Consider the following 15,950-nt stretch of genomic DNA (forward strand, 5'->3'; position numbering starts at 1 on the left):
CACCAACCACGGATTCTTAAATTTAATCATTTGTAAACAACATTTTTCTACTACTTTTGGGCTTATATAGCTCAAACTAGCTCTAGGATCAATCAAAATGGACACAATTTGGTTAAAAATATTACGTTCAAATTCCACCATAGTGGGTTGATATTTAGCTTGGTGATCTTCTAGAACAACAATAATTCTTAGTAAACTCCTTGCCACCTCTCCTACAGTCGATGCCTCCTGAATTTGTGCCACTTGTTCGATCCCTTTACGGTGAGGACAATTCTTAACATAATGCGGTCCTCCACATCCCCAACACTGTACTAGGGGTCATGTTGCAGTTTCCATTCCAGCTCTATCTGATTGATCATTGGCTTTTAATTCATTTGACAATTTGATTCTCTGATTGAGTTTATTAGCATTTCGATTATGCAAATTTTTGTAAGGTCCTTTAACATTTGTGGCCTTGTTTCCTTTAGCACCTGGGGAAAACTTGGATCCCTTCTTCTCATTCCACCTTTTTCCTCCATCTCCTCTCTATTTACTTTGCTAATAACATATATGTGTCTTTCTTATCACCTCGTCCATTATTTTCATATTATCAAACTCTAAATGCTCCTTCATAAATGCAAGCAAACTGTTAATAAATCAGTGGACCTTAGCCTTTTCCTCACGTATGTAAGGAACATAGCACAACAAGGAAGTAAATTTTGCTATGAACTCATCCATGGTCAATTGTCCCAACTGAAGGTCATGAAATTCCTTCGCTTTTTCATCATAAATATTTCAGTTAAATATTTGTCTTTAAAATGTTTCTGGAATTTTTCCTAGGTCACATTATGTCCATTGATTCCGCATACTGTTTTCATTTCTTCCCACCACAAGGTGGCTTTTCCCTATAATTGATAAATTGTTAACCGTTCCTTTAAGTTATTTTCATACTCATATAATTGGAAGTATTTATTCATGTTAAAAATCCAGGCTTCAACGACCTCCTATTGTTCCCCATCAAAGATTGGAGGTTTAATTTTTTAGATTCCCCTTGCAACTCAGCCTTCTGCCTCTTATATTTTTTATGCTCCGAAACATTGTCTAATTCCTCTTCCTAATTTTCTTGGTCTCCTTCTGATTCTAGATTTTCATCCCTTAGTTATTGATTTCCCATCACATTATCTTGTTCTGGACTAGGAATAGGTTTCATTGGTTTTTCTTGTCCGACAAAATTTTCATAATATTTTCTTGTTCTTGCATCAATCACTCATTATCATCTCATAATTTGGCCATTTCATCTTCCAATTCTTGAACCGTTTCTAGTATAGCAGCGTTAGTGGTACCTGACTCCTCTCCTAATTGTACCCACATTTCTGGATTAGTTTCTAGAGAGGGTGCTAAACCTACTCGCATCGCAGGTCTTATTAGTGTAATTCCTGCTCTCTGCATACTGTCTCCTCTTCACACTTTCTCTGTGAACTTCACAACTGTTGTTATTCCCTTGATAACCCAGAGGTCACAACTTTTGTAACCTTCCTTTGATACCACAACTCACATCCCTTGTGAGACACACCACACAACAAAATATTTTTTTTATATACTAATGCTCATTTAAGAAACATTTGACTTAAGACTAATACCATTCATGGATATTTAAATGCATTCACTGACTTACGGTATGATGTAATGCGGAATTGATGTTTCGAATTCGAGATGAGTTTGATTGATTTAATGTTGGTTCACAAAACGTTGCTATAGTTAAGGCTCTTAATATGTATGTCATAAATGTTTCATATAACCAAACGTTGATTAAATGTTTAACATAGTCCTTAGTACATTCTCACATGGAAACCTTTGGATAGCCTCGCTAATCCATACACTTTTCTGCCTTGGGAGTGAAGATCTCATTGATGATCCAGGATGGAGATTCCCATCTGACGGTGGAGGTTGCATAGAGCTCGGTCTTGGAAAATACCCACTCGAACCGTGCTGCCTGAGGCTCATTTGTGTTGCTTGTTGTAGGGTTTCGAACTCCTCATATGCACATGGGTCGAATGCTAGGGTAGTTACCTCGAACCTTCTTCCATGGATGCGCTGTCGGTCCAAAACAATGCTATGAGGTTATCACAACTCTCTATGATGACTTTTGAGTTTAATTTGACTATGTATCAGGGTTTGCCACCTCATTTCATTAATTAGTCTTTTTTTATGTGTTTGGAAACTAGGAAGGAGGCTCGGTTTCGGATATAGGGGCTATGGCTTCAATAGGTCGAAGCAAGAAATTCTGCTCTGCTGCCCTTTAATAGGGAAATAGAACCCACTAGTTTTCATGCACAATGTCTACAAATCTGGAGATTATCATTTATTTTGTTTACTTATCTTATTATCGTTCAAATTCCTAAATAAATTGCCATTCAGGTTACACAGGCATTTTACTCTCCTACTGCTTATGGCCGACGAGCCCTCAACAACCATGCTAGGGCTTCTGACTTCTTGTGACTTTCTAGGAATTTTAAGATCCCAAGTTACAAAAGTTCATTTTTCTATCCGATTGTTTGAGAATCATATCTGAAGGGTCCACTGCTTGAGCCTGAGAGATTTTTCTTTTCTAGGTTCCTCAGAGGACCTCTCACTGAATACATATATTAATTAAATTTGTAATGGGTTTCTTTATTATTATATTTTGGTACTCCAATATCTATAATGGGTTTTCTGCGAACACATTTATTAACTCAGATATTATTCTTTTTGCAAATGTAATGTATTTCTTCAATTTTCAATTCCACACTATTAGGGTTTCAGATGGAATTTGTCTTAGGTTGAAACCCTCTTTATATAGCAATGCCAGATTATCTCGATGGCTTCAATTTGTTTATAGTGACTTATTATGGTTGTAATTACTACAGTTTATCGTGACTACTATATTTTGTTAACTATGCTACCTTTCCAAAAGAGTTAAGCCTAAGAACTCATTTTGGCATATTTTTGTTGAGATTATGGTATTGGCTTAATTACAATTGTCATTTCCTGCGTTTGTCTCATTCTTTACAAAATTGCAGTTTTGGTTCCTTAAAAATTTCTAGGTTTAACAGAATGTGGAAATTTGGTTTATAATAGATTAGAATATTCAATTTACTTCTCAGTTTTTACAGCATACTGTCTATATGTTTATTATTATGAAAATTTATGCCGACCATCTAAAATTCCAGACTTTGGGACTGTCTTTCGGCTAGGCCAGAAGACTAACCTAGTTCCCCTATTGGTTTTCCGGTTAATTTCTCTGTATTCCTGTTGTTTGTGTTTTTTTGGTTTACTATTTCTTTATTAGCCGGGGTAATTTATTCCTATCATGTTATTATTGTTAATATACTCATTGTAGTTTTAATTTCATTCACAGGAAATTTATGACAGTTTTAAAGAAGACTCGATTACTGCAATTATATACTAAATATCTACAATTACAGTTGTCCACATATAAACCAATTCAATTGGTAACTTATTATCAATTTATACATCTGAGTCTTAGGATACTTATCTGAAGCCTTGCGAGCCTATAGCTTCACCTTCCCGAAAGCAATGTTGTTCCTCCCTACCATGAGATTAGTCACAGACCAAATCTCCCCCTGTGCTCTTCTCACAAACAAGGTAGAACGTAACAACACACAACTAGTTCTTCTGCGACTATCTGGTCCTAATCAGACTTAATCCAACTAACTTTCCTAAATCTGTCTGACCCTTCATCACAAATTGATGATATGGCTTGTTACAATTTATCTCTTCTCTCCTCACTGGTCACCTCAGACACCTCTACCCTCTTGGTTTCCATGTTTTGAGGATTAATTCTCCATAAAAAGTTATGGAAGTAACTATCTGCCCATAACTCTCTATGCGACTAATCATGTGAAATACATTAGGCATTCTTTCCAAGATGTCACGACTTCTACACAACTTAACAACATAATTTTACTTTTAACTTTTATATTAAAAAAATAGCTGATTAAGTTAATTAATTATAAATAATTATTTAATTATTATTATTATTATTATTTTAATTTTATTATTATTATTTTATCTCAATTTTAAATTTACAAAATCCAAGAGAAAATAATTTTTCTAGAGTTGTGAAATTTTTAATTATTTAATATAAATAAGAAATTTTTTTTTTTAAGATTTATTTTTTTTAAAATTGTTTAAAATATATTTATGTAAATGTTATATCTCTATTCTTTAAATCTATTTATGATATAGGTCTTTATTTTTATCTTTTACAGAACCATTATATATATATATATATATATATATATAAATGAATGGTTCGTTATATATATTATTATTTATTTTTCTGTAAGAACAATGTGATAAAATTTTTATTATATTTAGTCGCATTTTTATTATATTTAGTTGTAGATGATTTTATATATAACTATAATACTAAAAATAAGAATAATACATATGTAGTATTCTCGAATATTCTTTTTAATAATAAAATATTCATCTCTCATTTTATATTGTTTAGACAATTTATTACATAAGTTAAATTAGACCCTAAATCTTATGTTAATATGTGTATTTATAAATCTATTTTTGTTGAATTGAGGCTTCTGTGATCCATAATATTTATAAGTAGGACTTTGGCATAAATCACATAAAGAGAGACATTTGTCGACGCGTTTCGAACCAACTAGTATGGTTCATCATCAGGACAAGTTGCTCAACCAACTAGTTGAGCAACTAGTTGCTCATTTCCATCATCGTAAATTTAGGGAAGCTATTGAGATTGAATGAAGGCCAAACAATCTCAATAGGGATGACGGCTGGAAGATCAGTAGATGTTGAATCCCCACCCTTTCATCCTAGTCTTTCTCTTCCTCCCTCTCCCCCCTCTTTTTTCTTCTTCTTTGCTGTCGTTGGTGCTTATCCTTCTTGTTTTCAGGCTTTTTCAGGCTCTTCTCCTTCTTTTCTGACGCTCTTTCTATTTACTTCTTCCTGATAGTTTTTTATGATTATGATCGTAACTATTATGATCGTAAATATTATTATTATTATTATTTATTTTATTTTATATATTATTATTATTTATTTATTATTATTATTATTATTATTATTATTTATTTATTTATTTTATTTTTATTTTTATTTTTTATTTTTTTATTTTTTTATTTTTTATTTTTTATATTTATATTTATATTTATATTTATATTTTATTTATATTTTATTTTATTTTATTATTATTTATTATTATTATTATTATTATTATTATTATTATTTTTTATTTTTAATTTTATTATTATTATTTTTATTATTATTATTTTTTTTTTTTAAGACTTTTATGTTTTCTCATCATTATTTTCTCCTTTCATTTAATTATTTAATTATTTATTTATTTTTAGAGTGTTAATTTTTTCATTTCTTATTATAAGGTCCTTTGTGACTAATTTTCTATGTGAATTTTAATTAGCTTGTAATTTTAATAATACTTCTAAATAAACACCCATTTCAATTATATATATATATATATATATATATATATATATATATATATATAGATATATATATATTATATTACTTCATATATTTATATCTATGCATTCTTATATTAGAAGGTCCTTTATATAACTAATTTTCCATTTAAATTCTAATCAACTTATACTTTTTAACTAATTTTCTAACTAACCTAGCATCTTTTTGACTTTACTTTATTTTATTCATATATTATAAGGTCCTTTATTTAACTAAATTTCCTCTTAAATACTATTTAACTTATAATTTTTAATATTATATATTTTTTGAACTAAATACCCATTAAAAATATTTTATATATTTTTATATATATATTTAAGGGATTGGTCCTAAATATTACTAATTAAATTAATAAAATAATTTTGACCCCAGGTCCTAGAGTCAAACTAGCCGTTGGTCAAGTTAGCCATTGGAGGCTCTGCTCAGACTATTTAACTTGCTAAGCTGGATCTGTTTCTTCTACTTGTCCTGACGATGAACCACACTAGTTGGTTCGAAACGCGTCGACAAATGTCTCTCTTTATGTGATTTACGCCGAAGTCCTACTTATAAATCTATTTTTTTTCCTTAAAATAATTGATTATTGTAAGATGTCGTCATTATGTTATTTGTAAGAAATAAATTTGGTGAAAAGGATATAATTATTTTTTTTAATTACCCGTGATAAAACCAGTTAATAATATTAAAGATTAAATATAATACTCTTTCAATAGATAATCTCTAATCTTTCTAGGGAGATGTTTTTATATAATTTACATTTAAAAAAATAAAATAATATTTACATTAATAAATTAAGAAAATAGTAATTAACATAGAAAGAGTTTATCAATAATAGGGAGATGTTTTCATATAATTTTAGATTTAAAAAATAAAAGAATATTTACATTAATAAATTAAAAAAATAGTAGCTAACATAGAAATAGTTTATCAATCTCTATCTTTTGAACGTTTCTTATATTGGAGAAACTGATTGCTCCATTAATCAGAGGATTCAAGAGCATGCTAATCACAATCATTATCCATCCTTAGTGATTTATGAACATGCAGAGAAAACAAAGCATCATGTATGCATTGAGGATTCTAGGGTCAATGCAAGAGTTTGATCATTTCCACCATAGGAATATGAGAGAGGTGATTGAAAATGAGAAACATACATAAAATCTCAACAAGGACATTGTTGAAATTTGAGTAAAAGTTGGATCGCTGCCCTCTCCTCTTGATTGTTTAAGTTTTTACTGCCCCTTTTATTTATTTATTCATTTATTTATTTATTGTTTTTATGCAGTTCCATTCCATTATTAATCTCTTTTTTTTTATCATTCTTACAATATCCTTTTATAATTTAATTGATTATTGTGCCTTAATGATGATTTGATTTTGATTTTTTTTCCTTCTTGAAGAGCTCAATTTATTTTAGCTTATTTTTAATTAATTTTTTTTTTGACCTATTTTTATTTTTTAATTTTTAATTTATCTTGCATCTTTATATATATATATATATATATGTATGTATGTATGTGTGGATCAAATTATTAATCTTTCCTCTAGAATTCAATAGCCTATATAATAATTTATGGAGTTGTCTATAATGCGACTTTTTGGAGATTCCGGTGACGGAATCCGGCGGAAGAAATTGAGGTTAAATCTTGATTTGTTGCAGTTAAAATGGTTTTTTAACTGCATATTTGGATTCAGCACCCTCGAAAACCCCTGGGACGCTTTCATTATGCAGAAACTAGCTATCAAACTTGCGATTCCAATAAATTCCTGCCGGATTTCGACTGGAAAAACCCGTCAAAAAAGCTTTCAAAAAGTCGCGTTATAGACAATTGCATAATTTATTTTATAATTATTTATACTAATGTAACAATAAAACTAAATTTTTTGGTCCCTTTCTTTTCCTTTATTTAACATAAAATATAATAATTTATTATTAATTTAGTTTTCAATTCCTTTTTTCTCTAACAATTGTTTCCTTAATCTTTTTGAGTAATTTTAAATTTTACTTTATTATTTTATTATTATTATTCTTATTATTATTGTAAGCTTGGCAAGACAACATCTTCATCATGTTCAATATATCACCCTGATAGGGGCGGGGAATTGAACCAATTACTTCACATCAAGGAGTGTTTTAACAGAGCACCTGATCACGATCTATCCAAGACCCCGTGGAATACCTTATTATTATTATTATTGGCTAGATTATTTATTAAATATTGACCTGAAAATGTTTTTTTTACTAAATTTTTTAGTTTTGACCAAAATATTTTAATATTTTATTAAATATTGACACTCTACCTCAACATTATTATGCTAATTAAAATACTTTTTTTATTTTTTAATGACTAATTTTTAGTTTTTTACAACTAATTCTAGAACATGAAGCATCTCTACTATTTAATCCTAATGATAGATCAATATTTTCATCTTGGCCATGAGGATGAACCAAATTAGAGGGTTCGAAATGTTGACCAAAAAATAATGATGATGTGATTAATCTGAAAGTCAATTCCAAAAAAATCAATATGGATCACAAAAGTTTGAAATCAAAAACATAGATCCATCTAAACCCTAGATCTATTAAGGATGCATATGGATCAAATCTCGCAAGATGCAAACTTTTATCAAGTTTTGCACTCTAAAAGAGTTGACACCTCAATATATTATCCCTCTCAACACTTGATAAATATGAAGTTAAATAGAATGGAATAGCCAACTCATATATGGGTGCCCCTTCCCCAATCTATCTCATGAAATTATTAAAAATTGGTTTATGGGATCCTTTCTCCACATGTATTATGAATAAAGAATGCACCCATAGGTGCCTCTTCCTAGAGTCAACATCCAAAAGATTCATGGTAACCTACAAAGTACAAATAGCAATTATGCCCAAGCAAGGCTTGTATTATACTATCCTCCTCTCATCTGGTGTGAACAAATATCTCGAATCAATCCCTAGTATGGAGAACCAATCCTGCTAGTATCCTAGGGAAGAAGAATATGGTCATTATGGGAAGAACACTATAATTCGATAATCACTCAGAAGGAGGATAGTATAGAGGAGCATGATTTGGCTAAGTAATGGAGGACTATGGAAAGGCTTCATTGGCCAAGAGAAGCAACTATTAAAGGTTTGGATGTTGTCTTTGTGAGTGCATTTGGTTTTGATTCTTAGCTCTAGGTTTTGCATTGCAAAGGTAATCTTTGGCCCTCTTTGTTTTGTCCTGTCTTTACACGTTAAGCTTCTATTGGTCTCCTTGTGGCATCCTTTTGACTTTTGTGTAGTTGGTTTTGTTGCTTCTATTAGTTTAAGTTGTTCTTAGTTAATCTGTGGGACTGGTCCTTATATGTATTTCATGTATCAATTGATTTGGTTCTGATATAACATTATGCACATATATGAGCCATTAACAAAATTCTCTCTGAGATCCAAGATTACATAAGGACATGAATCATATACTCTAGAAAATTTAGTGGGTATAAATTTAGGGTGCATATCATGTGCATTTTTAAAGGCTCCATTTTCCTTTTGATACACCTACATCATAAGGAAATGTTTGTTGAAGCGATGAGCCATTTTGATGAGCAATATCAGAAGCTAATTCTCGAGTTCAAAATCCATTTCGAAAAAATCTAGGCAAATAAGAAAGAGACCAAATTCATGAAAGCCTCTATGACAAATGGAGACCAAATTCATGAAAGCCTCTATGACAAATGGAGAATACAAAATCTCGTATCAACAACAATGAATTATCATTGATATCGACACAAAAGAAGAACAATGTGTCTCGTACAAAAGAATTCAAATGAAGATTGAATATGATATGGTTTTTTGCATCTGTATGTGTTTTTAAATGTTCTACTCTTTCTATTTTTTAATAGATAGTTCTTGGAGGCTTAATTAGAAATTAAATTGCAAGAAAGAAACTTTCGCATATAGGAATGAGATACATTATGAATTAGGAATGATGGAGAGAGTCTTCCCCGATGTGAATAAAATGTAATTTCTGAATGTACAACTCAACCTTTTAATATAAAATCTTTAGTTACTATTAAAAAAATGAAATTAGAATGCATCTATATTATTTTAGATCGTATTAACTTGAAAAATAGAAACCTATGAAAATTGAGAATGAATGTCCAGATTCACATTATTAGCAAGTATAACAACAACTAAGAACTAAACATGATAATTGAAACCCAGACTCTTTAGTCAAAAGTAAGATAGAGCCACTGCATGAATTAATTAATGAATATAAATATCAAACATATATGTGGGGTTCAAATAGATTCTATTTTGCATTGCGAACATCAGTGTTTCTCACAGACAAATAGACATACAGACAGATAGACAGACAGATTGGTTGATTGGTTGTCTACACATGACATATGGACGAGTTTAACTTATTTTTTATAAATTATTTATTTTTTATAAAATGTAAATTTATAATTAGATAATTAATTTTGAATCTTTGTTTAAATTTAAATGTTAAATTGCAATGCTAAAAATAAAAAACCATTATCTTAATTGTTTTAATAACAGTTAGATTAGAATGTCTTGTTAGAAATCTTGGTCATGAATTTATATATTGGTTTGTTGTTCTTTATTTTATTTTTTTGTTTCTATTCATGATGTTGAGCGGTTGGATGTCGCTTGTTGTTCCTTATTTTATTTTTTATATCTATTCATCATTTTGATTGGTTAGATGTTGTTGAAGCCTTTAAAAATGTTAATTGCGTTGTTTCAATTAGTTTTGTTGAATGGGTCCACTCCATTTCTTGGTATAAATTATTCAACTCATGTGTCATGTACAACCCTTTAAGGGTACGTCAAAAAACTTGAATCGGAGAGGGTAATTCTTAAGGTCATTATCGTTTCCACATCAGTCTTACACCTTTAAAGGGCATGATATAGTCATGTACTAAGATTGTAGTTAGGTTCTTCTATGTTATCCTTTGATAACTTCTCCTAGGGCTCTAATATAGAGTTTGTGTAATAGTTGGGTTTACTATTCTTAAATTTCTTGGCCTTAATGAAATTTTTTTTTGGGCAAGTGATCCAAGTGGATACTAGTGACCCACATATTCCATTAACTTAGAATAGTTCCAAATCTGGGTAGCTCTACTATAGTTTTCTAGGTCCTCAAATTTGAGCATGTTTTTTGGGGATTCATCTTACATTTTTTATACTAGAAAATAGGGCATGCAATGAAATTCCTACCTAACACAATGCATGGATTAAAATTTGTAATAGTCTAAGAAATTCCTTAAATGGAGTTGATATGCAAAAGTTTCATTCTCATGAGTCAACTAATCCCCTCAAAGTATGCATCCTTTTTCCACATTATCTCATAGATTTAGGTATTTTTTTATTATGTTTCTTACTTCTTAGGACTTCATATTTTGTTAGAATCCTAGTCTTTTCCTCTTGTAATTTGTTCATGGGAATGAGTATAACCAAAACATATCTCTTAAAAGATGAGATATCACCATTATAACTAGTTTGTATTCTTATTCATGACTATATAACTAGTTTTTCATTAGAGAGTCATGAATATTAAAGAAATAAACAAATATTATTATAATTTGATAATAATATTACTGTATTATTACTATTATATTATTATTACAATATTATTTGCAATATATTAACTAGGTTTAATACATGTTTTGAAACCCCTATATTTTCTTCATCAATATAGGGTCCAATTGATATGGGATGTAACATACCATATGCAAATAATATTTTATTTCCTTTAATTCATTTCATGAATATAATTTGGGTTTCATTATATTATTATGTTCTCTGCAATACCTTAATGTACCTTTTCCTTCATTTTGTTCTCTAATAATTTAAATTAGTGATATTAGAGAAATTGGCTCATTTTTAGTTCTTTATGGATGTCCCTAACAAGCTCAAGGAATAGGGAGTCAAGTCTCAAACTAATCAAGATTAGGGAATACCATTATCACTAGCTTAAAGAGCCTCCTGTGGTGGAGGAAAAGGGAGATTAAAAAGTATCAGATCCTAACAAATTGTTGCTTGAGGAAACCTTTGCATGCTAGTGGAATATGTTGGCATAATGTTGCCATTGATGAAAACAAATGTCATTGATGTCAAAGGGTAAGCCTAAGGAAGCAAATTGTTGAGTATGATTGTTTGACGACTTGATTGATCACAACAAGTAATGAAAAAGTGGATTGAATTTTATTGAGTTTTTTTGAAGTTATGATGCCCACATGAATTTATGGATGGTATGGTTAGAGAGTCCTTTCCGATACCTTTCCAACGGTATATCACACTTGGTCAGACTCTTCCCGAATGATAAGGTAAGCCATTTTGAAATTTTCAGTGGAGAAAAGGGGAAAAGACCCCAATTTTGTGTTATTAGAAAAACCAAAATTATTAAATGTCATTAATATTATGATCAAATCCATGAATTTGAGAGAAATCAATGTAGATGGTGCATGGACTTGTGCACTAGTTAACTAGATTAATGTTTGTGCATGTAAGAGAGGATCGAGATGTTGAACATCAAATGAATGGTGGATGGAGTGTTAGCGTGTGTGAAGGTTAACGGAGGTTGCACCCCCCACCTACCCCCCCCAAGATGGAACAATGTAATAATGACATGTGGCATGTGGTCAACCCTATTTTTGGATGCCACGTGGATCCCTTAGCATAGGTAATCATGAGGTGATCCCTCTGATGCATATGCTTAGGTGGAAAATATGGATTAGATAGATGGTTGTTTAGTGACACATGGAAGCACGATACTGGGTTAAGGATGATGACATTAACATGATGATGTGGCATAAAGTGATTATGTGGCAGCATGACATGTTTCCATGTGGCATGTTGAAATGGAATTTTTTTTTTTCCAATATGATCAAATTTGGGTTACACGTGGCACCACTCAGAGAGAGTCATGTGGTAGTTGTGACATCATGCTAACATCAACATTAGGATAACAATGGGCCCCTAGGTTTGGGTCACATGGTGTGGTCCCATGAATTACCTTGCAGGTTGAATCCACACCAAAATTAGGCCTCTACACTCTTATATATATACATGGGAATATGGCTTGATATATAACAAATTAGGAAGAGCATGGCATAACAAACAAAGGTTCCATCTTTGTGGTCTAAGTGATGTGTGCAGTTTTGGTCTCTTGATAGTTGTGGGTTCAAGAATTTCTGTAGTGTGTCTCTCTTTGATGATGTTTTTATTGATAGTGTGTTTGACATTATTCTCTAAGGTATGATTGGCATAATTTCTATGACATGGATCCTCATGGTATGATTGGTGCAAATTTTGTTTTTACTCCCGACGACATGGCTCCTTTGTATGTTTGATCTAGCCGCCACAATGAATCCTCATGTTGATATAATATTATTTGGCTCACTAAGGAATGATTGAAACAATATATGTGACTTAACTCACCAAGGTATAACTAGAATGAGTATGAAATAGCTCATTGAAGAATGATTGGTGCAAATGTACACAACTTGACTCTCCAAAGTATGTTCATGACCAAACAATTTGAGGTATGATTGGCATATGTTTATGACCTGGATTTTCGTGATTTGTTTGGCATGACCTCGCTCTCCAAAGTAGGTTCATGATTAGAATCTCTGAGGTATGACTAGAATATGTTTATTACCTTGAATTTCATTATTTTCTTGATGTAAATAATATGACCTAACTCTCCAAGGAGTGATTGACGCAATATGGTTGGTGTATGTTTATGACCTAGTTATTATTGGCTCAATGAGCATGAATTGGTTATGATTGGCGTAGTGAGAATGACTTCGATATGATTGGTGCAAAGAGTATGACCTAACTCTCTGAGGATTGGAAGAATGCGTATGGCCTATCCATGATTGGTATAAAGAGTATGACTTGGCTATCCGAGGCATGAAAGTACGATGTTTCCTTCTGTTGTATGAACATATTAGTGTTTAAGCTATGACATGAATATGCATTGAGGAGTTTGAACAAGGAATAGAATAACATAATTAGTAAAGTGTGTTGTTGTGCCATGGTAGGTTGTGGGTTCAAGCTTAGTCAGGTAAGCTAAAATTTTATTTTACTCACAAAAGTGCAATTTGTTGAACTGATAATATAATGGCATATTGCAATATATAGAATGTGTGCCGGAAAGGTGCATATTGTAGGAAGTGTACCAAAAAGGTGCATTATGTAGAACAATTATTTTTTTATAATGTTTTTATGGGTTATTTAAAGGGCCAATGTTATGCAACTAACTTATAGAACAAAAGAAAAGATAGATCAACAACTTAAAAATGATCCTCTTTGAGGGGGAAACCTCCTTTACATTACATAAATGAACAATTATTAGATGATAGAAATGATTAGACTTCCTTGGTATATATAGGAGTCTAAGGGTTCACAATATAATATGATCCTACATAAAAATAATAATGTAAGGGCACAACAATAACAATAGTGGGCTTTAAATAGAGGAGGAATGACTTGTTATAGAGTTTTATGAACCCAATGTTTCGGACTACCAAGTGAGTCTATCATCAGGGGATGCGACAATAGATATTCTAAAGATATTCATGATGTTTCCAAGAGCTATATTTTAAGTTATATATATATATATATAGGTTATGAAGGAGTTAATCTAAGAATTGGGTCAGCCAATCTCCACTAAGTTTGTTAATATTCAATTTTTTTTTGATTAATCATTTTAATTAATCAATTAGTTTGTTTAATTAATTAATTATTTTGTTTTAATCAATTCCCTAATTGATTAATTAAACAAATTAACTAATTAATTTGTTTAAATAATTAATTAATTTGTTTAATTAATTAACTAACTTGTTTAATTAATTCCCTATAATTTTATATATGATTCCTATTGTTTACCTTCTAACTGTTTAATATGAGTTATAAGGACTATATGTTTATTTTAATACACGTGTTACCATGCTATTATTAATTAATAAGTTATGATTTTAATTTATTTTAATATTATCAAATAATTAGTTATGAAATAACCAATTATTTGATTTATATGTTTAATTAATTAATTTGTTAAATTAATCAATTAGTTGTTAAATTAATTAATTAATTTGTTTAAATCAATGCCCTAATTAATTCCCTAATTAATTAAGCAATTTGTTTGAGTAATTAATTAATTGAACAAATTAACTAATTAATTTGTTTAACTAATTAATTAATTTAATTTATTAATTAATCAATTGTTTAATTAATTAATTAATTTGTTTCAATCAATGCCCTAATTAATTAACCAATTTGTTTGAGTAATTAATTAATTGAACAAATTAACTAATTAATTTGTTTAACTAATTAATTAATTAATTTATTAATTAATTTGTTTACTTAATTAACTAACTTGTTTAATTGATTCCTTATAATTTTAAATATGATTCCTATTAATTATTTTCTAACTGTTTTAATATGAGTTATTACGACTATATGTTTAATTTAAATACATGTGTTACCATGCTATTATAATTAATAAGTTATGATTTTAATTTATTTTAATAATATCAAATGATTAGTTATGAAATATGGGGGAGACACTAGTATTATTATAGGGACATAACATGCCCCTTTGCTTCAAAAAATTGTTGTCCTCAATGCTTGAGTAGTTTTGAATGCTTCTGTATACAATTATCATCCTCCCATGTGGAATATTCAATAGGTAAGTTCTTCCACTTAATGAGATACTCTGAAATTAATTGATTCTGTAGTTGTCAAGTTCTTGTTTTGTGACTACTTCAGGATCAAATATGATTTTTCCTTATTTTTCAAGTTTTAGCAACACTGTTTAAACTGGGAGCTTGTCACTGATAACCTTCTTTAAGCATGAAACTTGGAAAACTAGGTGTACTTAGGAAGAGGCAGGAAACTCCAATTTGTATGCCATAGTACTAATCATTTTGCAACACCTTTTAAGGACCATAGTACTTGGGTGATAATTTATTATCCTTCTTATCTTTCTTGAGGGACATTTGTTTGTATGGTTATATATGTAAAAATGCCCAATCACCTACATCAAAAGTTCTTTCACTGTGATGCTGATCTACTTCTTGTGTCATTCGATTCTGCGCGAGAGTGAGGTTATCCTTTAAGAGTTTGAGAACTTGTTGTTGATGCTCGATGTGAACTTCCACTGCTTGAAACTTATAATTTTCTCTTAAAGATTATGTGATGGATGGTGGATGATATCCATAAAGTTCCATAAATGGGGCCATTTTTGCTGCAGTATGGAAGGAAGTTTTATACCACCATTCAGCTAGAGGTAAGCACTTAACCCATTGTGTTTATTTTTCAGATACAAAGAAATGAAGGTATACTTCCATTTTTTTTCACCATCTCAGTTTTCTTGTTAGATTGAGGATGATAAGATGAGCTATGAGCTAATTGAGTACCAAGACAAAAAAATAATTCC

The sequence above is a fragment of the Pinus tabuliformis genome, chromosome J (assembly GCF_031772625.1).
Source record: "Pinus tabuliformis cultivar Carrire ecotype Pingquan chromosome J, CPIR1, whole genome shotgun sequence".
NCBI classification, from domain to species: domain Eukaryota; kingdom Viridiplantae; phylum Streptophyta; class Pinopsida; order Pinales; family Pinaceae; genus Pinus; species Pinus tabuliformis.